The sequence below is a fragment of the Drosophila pseudoobscura genome, chromosome 3, assembly GCF_009870125.1.
Source record: "Drosophila pseudoobscura strain MV-25-SWS-2005 chromosome 3, UCI_Dpse_MV25, whole genome shotgun sequence".
Taxonomy (NCBI): domain Eukaryota; kingdom Metazoa; phylum Arthropoda; class Insecta; order Diptera; family Drosophilidae; genus Drosophila; species Drosophila pseudoobscura.
Genome location: NC_046680.1, coordinates 3,080,373 through 3,089,677, shown reverse-complemented (window position 1 = coordinate 3,089,677; position 9,305 = coordinate 3,080,373). Strand labels below are relative to the sequence as shown.

The following is a 9,305-nucleotide window of genomic DNA, read 5'->3' as shown; positions in this document are numbered from 1 at the left end:
AACCCTCCGCAACATTTAATTCGCCTCGGAGCGCATTCGCCCTCCGCAACATTACCCCCCCCTCGGAGCGCATTAACCCTCCGCAACCTTTAATTCTTCTCGGAGCGCATTAACCCTCCTCCACAGAATCACTCCTCGGAGCGCAGTAACCCTCCGCAACAACCTTCCCCGCGAAGCACAGACGACCTCCGTCGATCCGGCCAGCCGACTCCCCGGCCCCGCACGCAACCATCCGCCACGTGCGGCCCAACCGAAGGACGAGCCCGCCGCAAAAACACCCGCGCCACTACTAAACTTTGTACCATTAAGCACAATAAATCTAACTCTATCTCTTTTATTACCGATCCCAGCCTGCCTTATTCTTGAACCACGAGACTCTCTTTCAGCTACCACACCCAGAGATCAAACAAATTTCTGTAAAACCCGGCGCGACGAGCATACCCCGCCCGAAGCGTTGTCACAGTGGCGCCCGAGCAGGTTGTGGTAGCATAAGAAACATAATCTCAAAGTCAAGATGGCAAAACAATGGATAAACCAAGCAACGAAACTGGAGTTGCAAAACTATTGCGAAGAATTCGGATTGGAGAAACTGGAGGCACTAGAAACCCAAAAGAAACAACTACTACAATTTTCAGAGAGAACAGACCTCCCAATACATATGCGAGAGAGGCTAGAACAACTAGCAAATACCCAAACACGAGGAAAAAGCCCGAGAACCAAGAGCCCAAGGCAACAGTCACCAAAAGGAGGACCACAAAAACCAACAATGGAAGAGAGCCAAGGGGAGACCAGGACAGTCAGGAAGAAATCGCTATTTCGAAAACAGATAAAGAAAGGATCACCAGAAGCAGTAGCTAGTGGCACACAAAGCCAGCGGCAGTCACATCATGGGAGGAAGCAAAGGTCGGTCTAAAAGAGAACTTCATATCCCCGAGATTCCAAGAGGAGAACAGAACCAGTTCGAGACTATATCCAAGAAATAAGGAAGTTAATGAGGTTCGGAACCTACACAGAGCAGGAAAAACTGGAGCCGGCTGCCGCTGAAACTATACGTGAAGAGAAGAGAGTTCCAAACGCTTTCGGAATTCACTATCATCGCAGAGGAATTCGAAAAAATAGAGACAGATGCAGGACTCTCCAAGGTTACAGGTCGCCAATGGAATTACCCACAAAACGACACAAACCAACCAGCATGGCAAAGGACGAAATACCGACAAAGGAAATGTCAAAGATGTGGAAACTATGGACACGAGGCCCGAACATGCAACAGGGAACCCGTACTGTACTGCTGGACCTGCAACAAACAAGGAGTACGCACAATAGACTGCTGCAGAAAACAAACGGAAAACACACAGGGCGCAGGAACAACCCGCGAACCTCCTGTGGCCCAAAACCAGCGGAGCGGGACAACACACAACTAATATTTAACAAGAACCAGCTTTTAGGACGGGCCAGGATCGGATCACAACTGATGGATGTAATCATCGATACAGGGGCAACAAGATGCATGATAAACGAAAAGACGGCCGAAAAACTAAAAGAGGAAGGTATCGAAGGAGTGGAAAACAGATTAATCCGGCTAGCGGATGGAAGCACTCGGAGAACAACACTGAGAATCCAACTAACGGTAGAACTAGGGGGAAAAGAGACCAACCAATCATTCCTAATCATGACAGGGGTCCCAGATACGCCCATACTAGGAATGGAATTTTTAAAGGATGCAGGCACATCAATAACGTGTGGAGAAGCCACGGTAAACTTCAACGGGGAACCAAACCCAAACAGAAAGGAGGAAAACGCAAGAAACTCAGTAACAGAACCGACGGACGAAGAAATCGAAAAATGGATTAAAACAGAGGTACAAAAATCCAACACGCTGGAAGGGGTGAGCAATGTTACGAAACATCGGATATTCCTGAAAGATGACAGACCAGTCAAACAGAGGTATTACCCAAGAAACCCAGCACAAATGGAAATCATCAACAAAGAGATCAACGAGCTCATAAAGCAAGATCTAATAGAAACATCACACAGCCCATACAGCTCGCCGATTGTTCTCATAAAAAAGAAAACCGGAGATTGGAGGGTCTGCGTGGATTACCGACTGTTAAACGAAAAAACAGAGAAGGACGCATACCCACTACCACGGATGGACTTTATTCTAAATCTAAATCATCCCAATGGAAAAACAGAGCCGACCCTACACAGCCTTTACAGCTCCAGGGCGAGGATTGTACCAATGGAAGGTCATGCCATTCGGACTCACAACAGCACCGGCTACGTTCCAAAGAGCCCTAGACTCGGTAATCGGACCGGACATGGAACCATTCGCTTTCGCATACCTAGACGACATAATCGTAATTGGGCGGACGAAAGTGGAACACATGCAAAAACTAAAAACGGTATTCGAAAGGCTACGGACAGCAAACCTACGCATTAACGCAGCAAAATGTAATTTCTTTCAAAAGAAACTGAAATACCTAGGACACATGGTAAGCGAGGAAGGAATTCACACAGACCCAGATAAAGTAGCGGCCATTAAAGAACTCACCGCTCCAACTACACTGAAACAACTGCGTAGTTTTTTGGGCCTGGCGTCTTGGTACCGCAGATTCGTACCAGCGTACACCGAACGGGCAAAAGCGCTACAAGACCTTCTCAAAAAGGGGCAAAAATTTGAGTGGGGCGAAGCACAGGAGAACAGCTTCCAAGACCTAAAGCTGTGTCTAACGGAAGCGCCAACATTAGCATGCCCGGACTTCAGGAAAACATTCATACTGCAAACAGACGCAAGCGACTGCGGCCTAGGAGCAGTGTTGACCCAGGAAGATGCAGACGGAGAACATGTAATTTCCTACGCAAGCCGCAAGCTCAAAAGCGAGGAAACGAAATACTCCGCAACAGAAAAAGAATGCCTAGCCATCTACTGGGGGATACACAAGATGAGGATGTACCTAGAAGGCTACCAATTTATCGTAGTTACGGATCACCTAGCCCTCAAATGGTTAAATTCCATCGAAAGCCCATCCGGACGAGTAGCATGATGGGCATTGGGACTGCAACCGTTCTCATTCGAAATACGATATCGGAAAGGCAAGCTGAACGCAGTGGCGGACGGACTCTCCCGCTTACCACGCGAAGAAACCCGAATAGCAGAAATCGTAGAATGCGCTTGGTATCAAAACAAATGGAACCAAGTAGAGATGACACCAGAAGAAGCTACGGATTATGCCATAAAACACGGCCGATTATACCGACACATACCAAGCCAAGACGATGAAGACGACCAACCCTGGAAACTGTGCGTTCCAAAACAAGAGCGACAGAGGGTACTAACCAAAAACCACACAAACCCAACCGCCGGACATCTCGGGATCAGACGCACGAAAATCCGAATAAGGCTGCGATATTTTTGGCCAGGGCTAAGCAGAGACGTAACACGATTCGTCCGAACATGCGAAAGCTGCCAAAAATTTAAGGTATCGCAACAGGCAGCGGCTGGCAAAATGCTCACCAAAATCGCAAACGCACCATGGGAAACAATATGCGTCGATTTCGTGGGACCACTGCCAAGATCGCCGCGCGGCAACACCGCACTAATCGTATTTATCGATAAATTTTCGAAATGGGTGGAGGTCACACCGGCAAGAAGCGCAACGGCGGACGCATTCCTAAAGGCGTTCAGAGAAAAAATACTGGCGAGGGGAGGTGCACCAAAGCGAGTGATCTCAGACAACGGCGTACAATTTACAAGCAGAAAGACGAAACAGGTAATGAAAACGTGGGGCATCACCCAACAATTCACGGCTCCATACACACCACAAGAAAACCCAACCGAACGAGCGAACCGAACACTAAAGACAATGATCGCACAATTCGCGGGAGGGAAACACAACAAATGGGACGAACAACTACCCGAACTAACCCTAGCGATAAATAGCAGCAAGTCTGAATCAACAGGGTTTAGCCCGGCATACCTGATATTCGGGAGAGAACTTAGACTACCGGGCAACCTATTTGACGAGGTAACACTAGGGTCAGGGTTCAACAATCAAACAAACCAAGAAAGCACCGACAAACGGAAACAAACAGAAACAATGGCCAGGCAAAACATGGAAGAAGCAGCAGCAAAACAAGCAAGACATTACGATTTGCGAAAGCGAGCATGGAAACCAAAAAAGGGGACTTAGTATGGGTACGAACGCACCCACTATCGAAAAAGATCGACAAGACAACAGCGAAACTAGAACCGAAATACACCGGCCCGTGTAAGGTACTCGAACAAACATCCCCAGTGATCATAACCTTACAAGATACGACGACGAACAAAAGACTAAGGGCACACGTCTCACAACTAAAACCTGCAAAAATAGAGGAAGCAAATACAATAACGATGCCCTCTCTCTACCTTTTCAGACAAATGGAAAATAAAGAAGAGAAATTCAACATATCGGCCCGAAAATTCAAAGAGAGGATGGCACGGGCCAGCCACAAGAACCGAGCCACAAAACTACTACCGGACGCCCTCCCGCCCAGCTCACGAATGAAAGTATCGGGGACAAAGGTGTCAGCGCCCAGGAAAGCAGAAACGAACATAACAATGGAAACCACGGCAGGACAACGCGAGACCCAAGGAGAACAAACAGCGACGCACAAGGAAGTAATACCAACAAAAAAGAGGATCAGCTGTGCAAACCAAGCCAAACTACAGGAACATGTAAAGTAGTGATCCTAGGCTGGGGTCAGTCTCAGTCTGCCCAGGGTCACCTACAGTTTATTTGTAAGTTGCTGAGACGTTGAGACTGGGGGGGGGGAGGCGGGTCGTTGGCGCAGGGATCGCCGAGCCGCCGTCAACGACGGGGCCTTCGGGAGAAATTAAGGGGGGGGGGGAAAGCGGGCGTTGGGCCGGGCGGCGCGAAACTCACCCGAGACGCTGCACTCCCCGACTTCAGCAGGGTAAAACCCCTGTTGCCAAGGTCGAGGTGGGCCGCGGGTCCGGGGAGGTGAAGGAAAAGGATAAGGGGGGGCGCCTCTGTCGAAACGCGTACCACATCTCACTCCAGCAGGGTAAAACCCTGTTGCCAGAGTCAGAGCGGGAGCGTAGTGACCGAGAACAGTCAGGAAAACGGACGGGGAGGGGGTAGAGGGATGACCGCAGTCGGTGGTCCGACCAGAGAAAACAAATGGAAGCCAAAGAGTTCTTAATTATATGATCGAAGTTTTATTGGATTGATTCCCCTTTCACTCCCTTCTACTCCTACTACTACCTTGGCCATCGGCCAGCTCACCCGCGGATCCGGCGCCTGTGTTCCCGCAGCTCCTCCATGCTTTTCTTTCCTCTCTGGCGCGCGGCCGTTCAACACTTTTCTTTATCTCTTCACTATCCGCGACGTTCCGTCTTCGCTCGCTTCCAAAAATCGACTCCTTCTCTCGCCACGGTCGCTCGACGTTCCCCCCACGCCTCGCGCTCGTTTTCGGGCCAACGGGACTTTTCCGAAAGAGATCCGCTCTGCTGCCGGCTGAGCATGGCTCTCTCTCCTCGCTGTCTACTTTGCGGTTGTTCCGTGTGAGCTGGCCGTTTGGCGGGATTTCGGCTATGCAAAACTTAACTAGCTTATTTACTACTATAGCATATGATTGTGACTAATACAAATCTCGCTCCATTGCGACTTACTATATTTTCAGGTTGTCTTATTATTATTATTATTAACTCTTGTTACTATGTGAGGTTCCCAGTATGGGTCCTCACAACCTCTCCTTACTTCGGGGGGCCCGTGAGCGAATAGTCACTTTGCTCGTCTTGCTGATGTGGACCTGGAATAAGGTGTTGTCCGCCTCTGCCAAGAATCGGACATCTTTACGCCGCGGGTTGACGAGTTGTGCCAGGAGCCGGGCTTTCAGGGTGTCTGGCAGCCGTCCGTCGGGCGTACGTAATCTCCAATCCGCCTCCCCAGTCACCCAACGAACGGCTGGGTTGGGGGTCGACGTTTCTGGTATCTCCGGACGGCCGCCTTCGGGATGTAGGATGGCGTCCAGATCGCAGACGGCCGGTAGCTCTGCGTCTTCGGTGGCGATGTCTTCGGGACGCAGGATGGCGTCAAAGTGGCTGACAGCCGGTAGTCCTGCATCTTCGGGGGCGATGTCTTCGGGACGCAGGATGGCGTCAAAGTTGCTGACGGCCGGTAGTCCTGCATCTTCGGGGGCGATGTCTTCGGGACGCAGGATGGCGTCAAAGTTGCTGACGGCCGGTAGTCCTGCATCTTCGGGGGCGATGTCTTCGGGACGTAGGATGGCGTCAAAGTTGCTGACGGCCGGTAGTCCTGCATCTTCGGGGGCGATGTCCAACCCGTCTATCCGTTCGAGAAGGTTGAGCGTATCAAGGGCCCCGAAGAGTGCCGGAAGCGGTGGCTCTTCCCAGCGGAGCATCTCTTTTTCGAACTCCGTCGGCTCGAATTGCTGGCGGTATCCGCCTGCGGTGGCACCTGGCAGCCCGTCAGGGATAGTGATGGCCTCTGCCCCCTCGTCGGGGTTCGGACCCGGAGCGGTGAAGTCGGCTGCTTCTCCTACGGTGGCGTGTCCAGGGCCCTGCGCGTGCTCTTCGGCGACGTTGCCAGGGCTTGGGTCCCTGGCGTTGGTGGCCGCGTCTCCTGTAATATTGACGTGATCGGGGTCTGAATCGATCCCCTCGATGATCTGGTCGATGCGGGGCCAGCTTACGACGTCGCCGCATAAATTTTCCCAGCTGAGGACCTCTGGGTGGACTTGGCATTCTCGCGGAGTGGGGCGAAGAATCAGTTCCTCGATGATCTCCCAGTCGACTGGGGGCTCCGGCCTGGCTTTTGTCGTAGTTCTCCGTCGGCGGGGGTCTCTCGCATTCGATGAGCTGTGAAAAGGAATGGACTTGTTGACTACAGGCAAGAAATACTTTGATACTCTATGAGTGCGGCGGAGCGGTTATAGACTTAATGAGAATCTCCAAAATGTCGGCCTTGGTTGGTCCCATCGGTACAATCACGGTTGCGGTTTGCCCTTGAAGGAACAGCCACGCCCGCTTCGTTCGGTGCGTCGTTCTTCGAAGGATATCCGGGTCCCGGAAGCGGATGTGTCCAGGAGAAGCGGCCACGCACGCCTCGTTCGGTGCGTCGTTCCTCGCAGGATATCCGGGTTCCTGAAGCGGATGTGTCCAGGAGAAGCAGCCACGCACGCCTCGTTCGGTGCGTCGTTCCTCGCAAGATATCCGGGTTCCTGAAGCGGATGTGTCCAGGAGGAGCAGCCACGCACGCCTCGTTCGGTGCGTCGTTCCTCGCAAGATATCCGGGTTCCTGAAGCGGATGTGTCCAGGAGGAGCAGCCACGCACGCCTCGTTCGGTGCGTCGTTCCTCGCAAGATATCCCGGTTCCTGATTGGTTTCGTCTCTGTGTATCCGGGGTGTCAGCATCGTCGTGGCGGTTTGAGTAGATCTGCGTTGTAATCAAGATTGTTGTATATTGGTTCGGTCAGGGTCGTCTTCACTGTCCGTCCTGATCTGGTCGGTCTTTTCGTCATCTTCGTCGATAGTCGGGTAGAACGCCTTCAGGTCGTTCAAACTGGCTGATCGCTGCTTACGTCCGTTTAGAACCTGTAATCGGACGAGATTCGGAGAGAGAAACTTGGTCACCCGGTATGGTCCCTCGAATTTCGTGGCCAACTTGGAGGCGAAGCCTTCGGCTGCTTTGGACAGAGTGTGGCGACGTAACATCACTTGGGATCCAATAGCCGGTTTCCATTCCCTACGGCGGAGGTTGTAATGTCGTGTTTGCTCCTCTGATGCTTTGTCGCAGTTTGTTTTTACGATTTCGAACACCTCTCTCATCTGTCGTGCTCTGGTCTCCGGGTCGGCGATGCTAGTTCCCGTTCCTGGCGTAACCTCGTCATACAAGGCGCCTGGCAGTCTTGGCTCGCGACCTTGGATCAAAAACGCGGGGCTGAATCGCGTCGAATCGGACACGCTTGAGTTGATCGCGAGCGTGATTTTTGGCAAGAGCTCGTCTCAAGTGTTCTGTTTTCCGTCGATGTATTGCGCCACCATCGTTTTAATTGTTCTGTTGGCGCGTTCTGTTGGATTTTAATGGGGAGTGTACGGGGCAGTATGCTGAAGTTCCATCCCTAGTCTTTTGCAGAATCCTTTGAACGATCGGCTGGTAAACTGTGCCCCATTGTCGCAAACGAAGGTACGAGGGGTACCAAAGCGGCTTAGGATTCTTTCTCGGAATGATCTTTCCAGGTGTGGTGTAGTGGCCTTGCGTAGAGGCACCAGTTCGACCCACTTACTAAATGCGTCGAAGAAAACCAGGAGGACGGTGTTTCCATGTTTGGAGCGGGGCAACGGCCCAACAAAGTCGGCGCATAACACGCTGAAGGGTTCGTCAACTTGTCTGGTGAACATTTTCCCCGCCGGTTTGAACTGGCTCACCTTGTATTTTTGGCACACTACGCATTGGCGAACGTATCTGGCGACTTCTCGGAACAGGCCTGGCCAGTAGTACTTTTGGCCGACTCGTGTGCTTGTTTTTCGGATTCCTAGATGTTCGGCCGTCGGGTGGTCATGGCATTCTTTTAGTACGCGTCGTCTATGTTCTGCAGCGACGCAGAGTTTCCATGGGGTGGAGTCTTCCTCTTCGGGCACGGTGTGCAGGCGCCGATACAGTTGTCCACTCTCGCTTCGGTAGTCTTCATATTTGCCCGGCTGCTGCCTGATTCTCGCCAACATTTTCCTGATCCACTTGCACTGTGACTCCTCCTCCAGAGCTTGATGTAGTAACTCCAATGGCTGGCGGGAAAGTGCATCTGCTACCACGTTCTGCTTCCCTCGGCGATAGTGAATATCGAATTGATACTGCTGCAGCTCTAAAGCCCAACGTGCTATCCGTCCAGTGGGGTTGTCGATCGAGTTGATCCATTTGAGGGCGATATGGTCCGTGATCACGTCAAATCGGTATCCTTCCAAGTAACAGCGCAGCTTGCGGATTGACCACACTATTGCCAAGCATTCCTTCTCAGTAACGGAGTAGTTCTCCTCGGCTTTGGACAAGCGTCGACTCGCGTAGTCTATTACTCGTTCCTCGTCCCTTATCTTTTGTGTAAGGACGGCTCCTAATCCTTGTTCGCTAGCGTCGGTTTGCAATGAGAATTTTTCAGAAAAATCAGGGCAGGCGAGGACCGGCGCTTCAGTTAACCTGATCTTCAACTCCTCGAAGGCTTTTTCCTGTTCTTCCGACCATTTCCATTGCCGATCTTTCCTTAACAACGCCGTCATGGGTTCTACT

At 51.6% G+C, this 9,305-nt stretch overlaps 1 long non-coding RNA gene across 1 annotated transcript; it reads left to right on the top strand.

Moving 5' to 3' along the window:
- The first annotated feature begins 3,627 nt into the window (after nucleotides 1-3,627).
- On the top strand, nucleotides 3,628-4,583 carry LOC117183745 (uncharacterized). The gene is made up of 2 exons (XR_004468896.1): nucleotides 3,628-3,770; nucleotides 4,417-4,583. It is a non-coding gene; the product is annotated as an uncharacterized lncRNA (long non-coding RNA).
- The last annotated feature ends 4,722 nt before the right edge of the window (nucleotides 4,584-9,305 follow it).